At 33.2% G+C, this 14,019-nt stretch overlaps 1 long non-coding RNA gene across 1 annotated transcript; it reads right to left on the reverse strand.

Moving 5' to 3' along the window:
• Positions 1–2,454: 2,454 nt before the first annotated feature.
• LOC147076778 (uncharacterized) lies at positions 2,455–7,809 on the reverse strand. Its single transcript, XR_015069703.1, has 3 exons — positions 7,598–7,809; positions 6,016–6,168; positions 2,455–3,848 (listed from the first exon to the last, which is right to left on the reverse strand). It is a non-coding gene; the product is annotated as an uncharacterized LOC147076778 (long non-coding RNA).
• Between the last annotated feature and the right edge of the window lie 6,210 nt (positions 7,810–14,019).

A 14,019-nucleotide genomic window follows, 5' to 3' on the forward strand; every position in this document is an offset into this window, starting at 1 on the left:
ATTAAATAAACACAACAATATATTATAATAAATGTCAATTCGTGGTGGAACTGCATTGTATTTTTGTTTAATTTAATAAAACGCATTTTTTGTAGTAGGTACTTATTCCACTTTTAATTAATAAATAAGGACCGGTTTCGTCCGCCTCAGAGGGACAATTTCAACTAAATACATTTTTTTAAAAACAATATTTATCAAACAAAATCCAAAGCGAGTGTAATAATATAACAATAGGTACATACATTATCTCCTCATAACATACAAATAAAATATGTAACGTATTTATACGTCATATTAAATGATTTTAAAACTTATTTTATTGAGTTATTATTATTTTTGATCAGTCATACTTGAACAATTATTATCACTGTTGAAGGGGTTTTTTATTTCAAATTTGCTATTTTACAACGTTTTTCTTAGGTCGTATTCTAATTTGTCCGGTACAAATCTTGCAATCGATTTTTAACTAACTTCCCGACTAGCTAGACATTTGAAACTTTTAGAATATATCAGAAAACGATTCTAATGCATTTTTTTTAATACTTTTAGCCATCTTTAAGTAGAATGGAATTCATTTTTAGTTATCTAAATTATTAAATAATATATACGTGCGTTACGATGGAAATCAATATGGAATGACATTTCATTATTCAGTATTTCTATCAAGTACATTTTTTTTGATCGTTTAAGCTAGTCAAGTCAAGTTTATATGGTTCAACAGAAAATTTATAAACGCTCTATATAAAAAGATATTTTTATCTTATAATTATTTTGAAGTTAAATTGAACAGACTAAAATTTCATTTTAGTTTAAGGAAAAAAACCCCGGAAATATATTATAAGAAAACCAGAATCTCGAAAGTATGCCGACTATTTGAAGGAAAGGTTAAACGAATGTCTTCGAGCCGTTATAACGATAGTAATATCACATAGAAGAGTTGCAGAACATTATGCGATTCCACAAAAATCAATATTTTTAATAAGTTAAAGGAGTAACATCAACATAAGCCTGGTCTACCTACTAAATTTAAGCCAGTAGAAGAACAGAGCTTTGTTGAATATTTGAAATGTATTAGAGATAAGGATTTATAATGGTTATAAAATATAAGTAAATAAAGGAAAGTAACCCTCTTTTATGAACTTTAGTTAATTTTTATAACAATGAAATAGGAAACATTGGCGAAAAGTAACTCCAGTTTACAGTACCTACATAAAAAATAATAGAATGTGATCATTTTAAGCTATAGATCTACCATCGTAAGTTGGCGGCCGGTCGAATTTGAAACTAAAATTGTCTATCGAGGATAAATTTGTTACAAATGCCATTTAATTTTACAACATGTTTGGATTGCATAATATTTGTACAGAAATCTACTACCAATAAAAAATTATAAATTACCATTTTTTTGTTAGTTATGGTAATATTCTCAATGTCATACTAGCGCCCTCCCTGAAACGCCAATTTATGATGGTAGATCTATAATAAATATTTGTCATGTATATGGTCAATATATTATTATATATCCAGTTGGTCTATTCTATACTTATCGAACACTAAAGTGATAAATAGTATCAAACTTAGGGTAGGTTTGTATCAAAATATTAGCACTTATTGTAGCAACAATTACACGAAGTTGGTTTTTATTGTTGCAATAAGTGCGATATTTTAACAGCAGCAAAATAGGTGCAATTAACAATAAGTGCTAATATTTTGATACAAACCTACCTTAATTTTGATAAAATTTATCAATTTATCACTTTAGCGGTCGATAAGTATAGAATAGACCCACTGATGACACAAAATACGAAGGCCTTTGGGAAGCCACCAGCAGCGACGTCCCGTTGGGTTAGGCAGATTGAGCGTCACTTGGGGGCGGCAGTTACTCGAAGGGCGGCAAATCGAGGAAAATCATTTGAAATATATAGAAATAGCTACATAAACTTAGTAATAATGAAAATATCTTAAAACAATTCACGATATTTATTTTACTTCCGTTGCCCTTCAACGTAACGTCCTTGGTGACCAGAAGCCAGAGACCACACTTGCAGATTTGCGATTAGTCTATTTTGTTGGTAATGTATCCATACAACACATTTCTTGGATATTGAACTCATGATAAAAATAATGTTTAAAAAAAATGAGGAGGCATTTTGGCGCTGCCTAGGTGCGGCATTTTATCTAGGGACGTCACTGGCCACCAGCCATTCCAGATCGCCCACACCTTCCTCCTTTAATACAGAAGCCACCGCCATTAGCCCCAAGTGCCAGGTAAAATCACTAAGGTTCGCGATCTCCGCCCATCATAAGGTCTAAAAGTTCAAAAGACAAGGTACATAGCATTATAAGCGGGCTTCAAAAGGAAGAAGTTTCTTTTTTCTACTCACAATCGACAGACCAGACCTGTTCTCCACTCAGGAGCTTGAATCCCTCCATCGTCAACAACAAAAAAATCACCGAGTACCACCTCATTTATTTTATTATCAATAATATAATATTTCCTATAAGTAATCAATATCAAAATTCCATTAACATACTATTTTTTAAAAAAAAAATTATTCCCTTACTAGTTAGCTGGACACCACACTGGGTTGTTGGACGTCACTGTGGGCGTTTAGTGCTCCGTGCTTTGGGTACCATTGTAGGACGGCTGTTGTTCAGCGGTTGCTAAGAGACATGTTTAACCTATTTCGATTTCATCAACTTAGCGACCCCTATGATATCAAGTACTCTTGTCTGCTTATTTATTAATTGGTTTTTTTGTGAACTTTAACCGTTGTGCCTAACATGCACCTTCCCACACCACGTTGCGCAATTCTAAATTATGTATTTTCTATTACATTGCCTTCATGTTTCAGGTACATACGTGGGCGTTAGTAGCACATATGGGTTGAACACTTTAAGATTAGGACACAATAGGAGATCCCTTTTGAAAAAAGTATTCAAGAATGCGAAAACTATCAACAATATTATTATTGCATTTAAAATGTTATTCACCAACATGTCTCATTTCGTGTTTTTTAAGATGACTAAGTCGCAAGTATCTATATGGACACACCTTGCATTTATCAAGGTTTTTTACCAGTATGTGTGATGTTATGTTTTTTTAGATTGTAAAGCCACGAGGATCTATATGGGCACACATTGCACTTATAAGGTTTTTCACCAGTATGTGTCATTTTATGCGATTTAAGCCGAGTGGGTTGCGTGCATGTATATGAGCAAACAGCACATTTATAAGGTTTTTCACCAGTATGTGTCATTTTATGTGCCTTAAGATTTCCAAGTTGCGAGCATGTATATGTACACACATTGCATTTATAAGGTTTTTTATCAGAGTGTGTCATCTTATGTACTTTAAGATTACCAAGTCGTGAACATGTGTATGTACATACATTGCATTTATAAGGTTTTTCACCAGTATGTGTCATTTTATGTCTTTTAAGATAATAAGGTATCGTGCATCTATATGAGCAAACATTGCATTTATAACGTTTTTCACCAGTATTTGTCATTTTATGTGCTTTCAGATGATTAAGTTGCGTGTATACATTGTCTTGACTATCAACTATCATTTCTGCGTGAACCATCTTATGACTTTTCAGAGAACTTCTGCAACTAAAAACTTCGTTGCAGATACTGCAAATAAAATTACGTGAGAAATGTATTACTTTTTTCAGAATAAGTAGAAGTTCCTTCGGAGTATTTAGTTCTGACATTTTTGGTTTAAGGTTTTGTTCATCTATCGTCATTTCTGAATACTGTATCGTTCTCTCCTGGATTCCAACAGGTGAAGATCGTTGACTTCTATCTGTAACGTGATGCCTCGTGAAAAATCCTTTAGTAGAAACCTAGAAAAATCATTTCAGTATCTTCAGACGTTGTTAAATAACGAAGTGAGAGTAAAATGACGTTAAAAAATAATAATAGTAACTATCTAGGTATTAAAATATATAAATAATGTTACGGAATGATCCATTAGTAGGTAAAAAAATACACCTACATAAAAATTAAAAAGCAAATGCATAAAACAGACTATGATAAAATTGTGGCAAAATATGTAGTAACCTATTATAGTTCTGAATGGGTCCATAATGAATAAAGTAATTGACTGATGTGAGTAGGATAGGTTTACTCTGTAGCTGTGCAATGTTTATTACAACGTTTTTATTAGGTCGTATTCTTATTTGTCCGGTGGTTGTTTGTCCGGTACAAATCTTGCAATGGATTTTTAATTAACTTCCCGACTAGCTAGACATTTTAAACTTTTAGAATATATCAGAATATAACACAATGCCAATGCTTTTTTTAATACTTTTAGCCATATTTAAGTAGAATTAAATTCATTTTCAGTTAATTCTGTTTTGTATGAAAACTTATTTCGGAAAAAAATCCGTAATCCAACCCACTATTATTGGTTGCTAGAAAATTATTAATATATACGTGTGATACTATGGAAATCAATATATAATAGAGTGTCAAAATGACATTTCATTATTATTTCTATCAAATACAATTTTTTTAATAGTTTAAGCTAGTCAAGTCAAGTTTATATGATTCAACAGAATATTTAAAAACGTTGTATATCAAAGGTTCTTTTTATCTTGTAATTATTTCTAATATTTCTTGATAAAATAATTTATGATCACCAGAATTACGTAGAAACAGTGAAGCAGTTTTGCAACATTTTCGACTACAATTATATCGTAATTTTCACGTAGTAACTAATAATAATCTGTTTCAGTTTGTCGTTTGAGAGTGTGCATAGTGCCTGCCACGCTAAAAGACGAAACCAAGGTCACAAAAAACTTAAATTGATTAGAATCAAACTACATCAAGCAACCTCGATCAATAGTATAAACAATATTTTAATATTTTATAGTTTAGAATTCTATATGATTTAATAGTATACTAACTACACATTAACACACACTAAATGTGGAAGGGCTTGGGAATAGTTATTTGGGAGCGAAACACAAAATTACTATACCTAATGGAAACTTTCGTTGTTGCTTTCAATATTTCGTGAATTTGGAATATTATTACTAAATATCACTATAATTATTTTATAAATAAGTTAATAACGTTTGGCTTTCCCACTGTTGCGGCACATCCCTCTTTCGCATATATGAGAAATTTGAAGAAAGAATACAATAGTTGCAAGAGAATAGCAAGACTTGCTAAAAAATGAATGGGATGCGTCTTATCACCTGCCGAGTAAAATGGTTTGAAAAAATTACAGAGGATAATAGGCAACACGTTTTTGAAACATTTTGGGGTTTGGGTAATCGGAATAAACAGTCGGAATATGTCGCAAAATTGGCGATAAAGGAAGTTTTTACTGATACTCGGTCAAGGCGAAATTATACCCCTTTGTTTTAATTACTTATATAATGAATAACCTTAGCGATAGGTAGGTGGGTGGGCATGCAAACATCCTGTCCTGTAGATATATTACTAACGGTTATCACTTTAGCACGTTTCCGTTATTTGCATTGGTCAAAATTTTCACGGAACGTTTTCGATAAACAAAAAAGTTATCGATGGCTATCTCGAATTCATAATACGCCGAAAATTTAGGTTGGTAGACATGTCGGTCAAAGCCGAACCAAAACCATCCAGTCGGTAATAAGTTAGTCATGTCATTGCGATTGCAGTACAACAGTCGAATCTTGCACTCAATTCTAAATATGTAAAATTAACGTACTCTCTCTCGTTCTCAAACTTAGCATGGACAAGAGAGGGGCTGTTAAAAGATATCACCTTTTCACAATTCAGACGGTTAACTTTTTACATAATTAACCGCCTGAATACGTAACGTAATATGTTATATATTCATCACAGTTCGGTAGCTCTTTTTAGACGTTAAGTAATACCTATGTTAGAATAAGCCAGCTGGGGGCCCACTTTAGGATGTCAGGGCCATGTTCTACATGTCTACAGCTACTTTATGCTGTAACACAATATGACCATATGGACAGCATTTAAGTACATACCTATATAATATTGTGTAAATACCTGATTAGCTGGCCTGAATTCAGAATATGAGCAACCGGGTTGTGGAACTTCGTTATTGATTTGATGTATTGGGTCTTCAACAAATTCATTCTTGACATCAACGCGTTGGAAATCAAACTCAGATTTTATATCCTGAAGGTTTGCTTGAGGGTTCTTAAACGGAAAAAAAATACTTTATAACACCTATAATAGAGCGCAAAAAAACACAAATACCGATAGTTAATAATAACGCAATTTGATAAGCATTTCATGTAGGATCTACTAGTTTAATTTATCGCAATTTGGTAGTAGGCTCGTAGCTTTATTGGTTAAAGCATATTAGCGCGATACCAGTGGATTATATGGGTTAAAATCCCGTCGAGCATCGCATTTTTACCAAATGTGATTTTTTTTCTAGTGGGTACAAATCTGAGGCGTTTTCAAGTTATATGTGTATGTTATGTATATTATAAGATATATGTAAGTTTTTATTTCACCCTTTTCAAACGATTGACTAGATTCCAAAATGGAAATTAGATAATCTGAATGTTTCTATATGAATAATTAAAGGCAAACTGTCAAAAAAAATGTTTTGTTTGCTTCAGTAATATATATACATAGTTCACTATCAATATGTAATATTATACCACGTTTACACGTGGTCTAGGACGATTTGGCACGAAACGGAACGCCACGAAATTCGAAAATAAATAGACGTTAGGTACTTATAGGTACTTAAAAAATATTCAATATTATTATTTATATTTAAATGATTATATATTATGATTTAATAGTTGGTGAGAATGTAAATATGCAGACGTAAACAATGATTTAATCGTGCATATGATTAAGTTCCAACGAAAAAAGAGTTTTTTTATTTTATATAAAGCTTTAGGCATGGAAATTCTCAATCCGCGATAAAGAATACATTATGTTAAGAATAAAATGAATTCATACTACTAAGTAGTAGATAGAAACTGATTAAAATACCTCGTCTACACGTGTGTACGACAGTGCGACGTCCAATTGCCCGGAGGCCAGTCGTCCCATTCCCGTTTACACGTACATGGATGTACTGTGCACAGTAAGAAAATGTATGGGGAAACATGAATTATCATGCAGTTGGCAAGATTGCGTGCATGAATCAAGCAAGATTAGAAGATTCCAAATTGTGATGATTTATTGCGCGCAAGTAGGATTATTTTCGATCTGCGCAGTAGAGTGGAGAGCGAGGTAGCGATAGAGATAAAAAAACGAACTACTCATTTTGAGCTCCGATTTTCAATACGACCTGTCAGATACTAGGATAAAATAACAACCTCGCGTCTCGCTTACTCTTGAAGAATGAGATTGGAGAGACAATCCACTTTAACGTGTAAACAGTTATTGTCATGACAGTTTATAATAAGCACAATTGGCGACAATAATTCCATGCATGTGAACAGGCGTTATTACGTAAAAAGCGGGTTAAAGTATCACTAATATTAATATTACCAAAGTCAGCAAAATAAATGTCAAATCCATCATATATTTCGCGTGTTTTATACATGCTATCGAATATGTCAGCAAAACAATATGAGTAAATATGTATAGAAAAACTAACCTCAAAAGTATTACTGGCGTCCTCGACAATTTCTTGCTTTATATAAGCGGTTGTATCTGGGTTGGTTGAATGAACTAGTGGCACATCAAACCAATTATGGCCGTCTGCACCAGTTTCCAATTCACGCGGTTCACGTTTTACTTCCATTTTTCGTATTTATAACAGAGATGTATTGTGTCTAAGGTATCACAAGGTTAGTCCAAGAGTTTTATATACAGTGTTGCCATCTTTATATCACGCGGTCCAAACACTTATAATATTACATGGAAAAATAGAGTACGCATGTAGAGGTTTTTTGTATCACAAGAAGTAGAGAATGGAGTATTTATGCATTTTTGGGTAGGTACCTCTTCCGACAAAAAATGCTTATTAATGAGAAATCAAAAAATTCCGCGTCGTATATTTTAGTGGCGAAAAGAAGGCAATACTATACAATATAGTATGTAGCGCCTGTTGTACACATGCATGGAATCACCTAGGTACTGTCGGAAATTGCGCTTATTTTAAACTGTCATGACAATAACTGTTTACACGTAAAAGTACTAACTGTCTCTCCAAGCTCATTCTCCAAGAGTAAGCGAGACGCGAGGTTGTCATTTTATACTACTATCTGACAGATAGTATAAAAAATCGGAGCTCAAAATGAGTAGTTCGTTTTTTTTACCGGCATGTTCTCTATCGCTCTACTGCGCAGGCGCAAATCGAGAATTATCTTACTTGCGCGCAATAAATCATCACAATTTGGAATCTTCCAATATTGTTTGATTTATGCACGCAATCTAGCCAACTGCAGGATAATATATATTTCCCCATACATTTACTTACTGTGCACAGTACATCCATGCACGTGTAAACAGGGTATATAGGAAGATCTGCAACAGGGTTGTTCTTATTCAGAACAAGTGAATCGGGTAGGTAGTTTTATTATACTGATCGTCTAAGCCTTAGACTCTAAGGGTCGGAATGATATAAGGCCCCCATAGACGGACAGTTCTCGTAGCAGTTTGAACATGGCACAGACAATAACTGTTCAATAACTGTACGTTAGTGGACACACCACAGATCAGTTTAACTACCCCATTTAAAATCTGTCGAACTGTCAACAGACGTGCCCATATACGTACAGTTATTGTCTGTGGCAGATCAAGTGTCAAAAACTATGGAGGTTATGTTCGCCGAGATCATACACAGGGGTGCCATGTGTTAAATTAGTTTTAAGTAGGGTATACTTGAACGAACGATTGATCTACGAATATTTTTACTTTGTTAGATTTATTATGATTACAATTTATTGTTTGTAAATATATGTCCAGATTCTTTTATTTTGAATAAATTATTCATAGTATACTTATTGTTGTTTTAATAAAATTTAATTAAGATAAAATACATACGTATTGTTTTATTTAAATCAGGGTTATATACATTAAATTTGTGTAATATGTTTTATTCAATCACCAAAACAATTTACTTATTGGTTTTGAATAATATCTATTAATTTGGTACATATTATAACATTAAGATAATACTAAATTTACGTAAGTACATATTTCTTTTGTCTAGATTTATTTTACATCAAGTTTACATTTTATTTTTTTATTTACATTTAAGTAGTGGAAAATATTGTTTGCGGTACCTAGTTGACACCACAATATTCGTAATTATATGAAGATCTTGGCATAAAAACATCAAATGTCCACTTTTTTCCATTTTCGTTTTATTGCATTTCTATATTCCCTGTGTATGATTACATACAACTGTGCAAAGATATATTTTTAAAAAAAATCATAAGACCCTCAAATCTGCTCTCAAAAATATGCCACTTTTCTAAAAACAGCAATAGTCCAGGCATTTTTGTGTGAAAACAGCAAAGGTCCAGTAGTTCTACACTTTTATCACCAGGCGGCGTTAGTAATGTTAGTATACATTCCATACAATTTAGTGTCTGAGCTGTCAAATTATCCTTGATTCGTTTAATTATTGCTTTTTATAACGTTTTCTTATGATTGTTTTTATATTTTATCATGGATATTACTAGCATAGACATCTGAAACGTCTTGAAAGAGAAAAATGAACAAAACCATGCAACGTTTTTACCAAATAACGGTGACTTTCATCATTGTTCAGTTGGATGCAATATGGAAAATTCTGGGCCCTTCATTATAAAATCTAAAGAGACCGGAGAAAAAGATTTTTTTAATATGAAATATAGATTAAAACTTTGGCATTTCAGGCTAGTTATAATGTACAAAATAGACCAGGCTAGTAAGGGAGAAGTGCTTTGCGAACATTTCAGTTTCTCTCTAGGCTGTGGGATGGATTCAATATAGTGAATAAAAATCAAATGCAAGTCACGATTGCATTTAAAACAACATAATGGTGGATTAGTTCCATTGAAAGGAGCTAAATAAAAAAATATTTTAAAATTAGCTAAATATTTACAAAACCCAATAAATGTATCGTTTAATTTGCAGTGAAGGTGTCAGACGAGGCTAATCGGTTTTCATTTTTCATGTTAACTATCAATCCATGGTGGAAATCCATTGTTTTAATGATTTAATTTAATAAAACACATTTTTTTACTACTTTTTCCACTTTTAATAAAGAAATCTGGATAGGTTTCGCCCGCCTTAGAGGGACATTTTCAACTGTTGAAAACAGTTGGCAGAAAAACAGAGGCGGACGAAACCGGTCCAGATTTATTTATTAAAAGTGGAATAAGTAGGTACTAAAAAATGGGTTTTATTAAATTAAATCAATAATAATAATATGAAGCTAATCAGTATTAACCCGCACATGATTAAAACATTTTTTCAAATATTTAATTCTTGATTTTTTAGAAACATTGAAGTCGTTTGTTAATAGATAAATAATATGTCCAAACCTTATTAAAAGTTGTATTATGATTTAAAAATAACAGAAATATATATTCTTTATTTTATTTAATAAAATTATAGTTTTAGTCGTACTATTTACATTTCGATCTTTTCAATTTTGCAATAAAAACAACAAATGTCCAAAAATTGTGTAAAAACAGCAAATGTCACACTCATTCTTTTTTAAATATCTATTTAACCAAAATAAATTTAATATTTTTTTTACATTCATATAGTGCATATACAACTTCTCTATAATTTCTAATTGTCAAATTAATAAAAAAAAATTTCACAACCAAGATATTATGTTTTTACCCTCTCCTGAAAAAAAAGTGTTTTGTGACATTTGCTGTTTTTATGCCAAGATCTTCATATAATATGAGTATCTCGCAAAAGAACTAACACGCAACAAAAATAATATACTTCTTACGAACGAACTATGACAGAACTGTCAAAATTTGCCGCCAAATCGCGCCAGCTACTCCTACTTTACGTTTCCAGCATCTAACGTCAAACGAGAACTTTCGGCTAGTTGAAATTCCAACAGTTTTACAAAAACACGGGAGTGGGGGGTCGCTGGCAGTTTGAACATGGCACATATCTGAAAGGTCGAAAAGTGTCCGTCTATGGGCGCCGCAGATTATCTACCAAAGATAACTGTATAGTTATTAACTGGCATGTTCAACCTGTTACGAGAACTGTCCGTCTGTGGCCGGCAATAGTGATGGAATGAACCGACAACATTCGAATATTTTGATATTTTTGACTTTCAGTAAAATGCCAGAAACATAGAAATAATAAAAACAATATCATCAATGACGACAATAAAATCTTCGTATACTTACTGATTTATTTTTTTCAACCATGTCGGATGCTAATAGGATCACAATGTGAATACGTGTATTAAATAAGGCTCTAAGTACCAAAAAGTCGTATTGCCTGTAGTTACAAAATACCGAGTCATTGCAGTAAAATTTCATGAAGCAGACCTTTTGAAAAATGTAGTTTTACAGTGTGAAGCAATCACAGCAGCTTCTATAACTTTAGGTATTAAGAACTCACAAGTGTCAACACACCATCGTCAGCTATTTTATATTGAATGCCGTTGACCACTGTAGTGCTACTTACACCATTATAAATAAAACACGCCAACGGACTTACAACGTCGACATGTTTAATTATTTTGCTGTATTTTTTTGACTTGCTTGAGGCACTTAGACTATAGTTGAAGTTATTGGCGTTGGTATGTAGAACATTTTTCTATAAAAATGTCATTTTTTATTATTTTGGTACTTAGCGCTTTACATACACGTATTCATGTGAATTCACAGATAGAATATCAGTACCTCAGCGGCAGACGGATGCAACTCCGTTTTTGGAGAAAATGAGTTTTTTTAAGAATCGTTATGCTAGAGGCTTTATTTATTAGAAGCAGAGAGATGAAAGTCCTAGTTGCTATAATAACAAAAGATATAAAGAATAGCATAAAGATACAAATGCCATACCTACCTTAGAAGCAGAAAGATGCAAATGCAATATTCTGCAATATTATGTACTAAACTAGAACCAGCCGGGAGAAGAAGCCGGCTTTAGAAGAAGATAGAACTATGGACCATATCCAAGTGATCAGAGAAATCAGAGCGGTAACAGGAATATAACTTGCGCTATCCATGGGTTTCATAGACTATGAGAAAACGTTCGATTCCATAAAGAAATTTCCAATACTCGATGCACTCAGAAATCAAGTAGTCCCCGGGTGATATATATAAATATTTTCAATAATATATATAGTAGCGCAACAACATCTTCATAAACCATCACGCATTTTCTATCAGCAAAGGAGTCCGACAAGGTGATACAATCTCACCTAAACTATTTACAGCTACCCTTGAAGACTTATTCAGGCAACTTGACTGGAATGACAAGAGTCCCCATAAATGGAGAATACGTGAGTCATCTGCGCTTTGCCGATAACAATACATAGTAGTTTGCAAGACTCAGAAGACTCCCAAAGCAGAATGCAGGAACTCGCTGAAGTAAGCAACAAAGTAGGCTTGAAAATAAATGTATCAAAGAAGAAAGTGATGTTCAACTGCTTTGCGGGCCAAAAAGAGATCCTCATCAATGCCATTCAGCTCTAACAGGTGTAAAACTACATCTATCTGGCACAACAAGTGTCTATAGATGTATGTATATTTGATGAAATTGTTCACAGAGTAAAGCTAGGCTGGAGTGCTTTTGGCCGCCTGAATAATGTCTTCAAAAGTGACCTTCCACTGTACCTAAAGCCCAAAGTCTTCAACCAGTGTGTGCTTCCCGTGATCACATATGCGTGTGAAACATGGACCCTAAGTAAAAGAGAGATCCAGAAACTTAGAGTAGCACAACGTGGTATGGAGAGGTGCATCCTGGGCATAACGCGAAAGGACAAAAAGAGGAATGAGTGGATAAGGAAGTAGACAAGGGTTTGCGATGTAGTAGTGTTTATTAAAAGCGTTAAATGGAGATGGGCTAGACACATAGCTCGAAGAAGAGACAATCGTTGGACAAATCTTGTCATCCAGTAGTATTCAAGAAGTACAAAACGTCCGCAAGGTAGACCCAGAGGCCGCTGGATCTATTAAATGATAAAGTTCTGCGGAAGTACATGGCAGCGAAATGCACAGGACCGAGAGAAGTAGAATCAGCTTGGATATTAGCGAGGCCTTCATCCAGCAGTGAATAGATTCAGGCTCATGATGATGGCATAATAAAATTTAAAAAGAAATGTGTTTTGCTTTGGTATATTATTTATACTTATAAGTTTTTTTAACTTATAAATTGTTTTATTTTGGGTAGGTAAATAAGATACAAGTCCACATTCGCAAAATATCTTTAGAGGTAGAAGGATACAAATCCATACTTCGTTTTTTAGATATAAAATTGTGTTATATTTATTCTTTTCTTACATATTCCAGAAGTATTTTAATTGAATTAGAATACAAAAAATAATGATCATTCTATGTATATTTTCTTGGAATTTATGAGTATTTTTGTTTTTTGGCTTTCCTGAACAATTTGGTATTTGGCACTTGCATCCGTCTGTCTCTGAGGTACCTACAGATATTTGTATTAACAGATTTTTATGGCAAATGGATGTTATCTACTTGCTCAAGCTATTAGGTCTATACTCTTGACTCCAAACGCGAGTTGAAAACAATATGTGTATTCAATTGCCAGACCCACGATATTGTAGGCCGGTGCTTAAGCCATTCGGCCATCGTAGGCCAACACTAATACCTATTAAAAATTAAGTTTTTATGATTTCGATACCTACTTCTCTTTAGTCAGCATTTTAATTCCATCATACCCAAGTGAACAGCCCATATATTATAAGGAACACTCCGCATTTGCTATAATTATCATTTACGTAAAGCGACAGTAGGGTGTGCCTCAACAATAATATATATTTTTTTTTAAATTTGAAATTCATTCGCACAACCCTTCCACTAGGTAATAAATCATTGACGTACTAATTTCAGCGCTCGGAATGGAAAATTTTACGAACCG

Source organism: Rhyacophila brunnea, unplaced genomic scaffold, assembly GCF_057557595.1.
Source record: "Rhyacophila brunnea isolate RB1 unplaced genomic scaffold, BYU_Rbru_1.0 scaffold_13, whole genome shotgun sequence".
Classification (NCBI taxonomy): domain Eukaryota; kingdom Metazoa; phylum Arthropoda; class Insecta; order Trichoptera; family Rhyacophilidae; genus Rhyacophila; species Rhyacophila brunnea.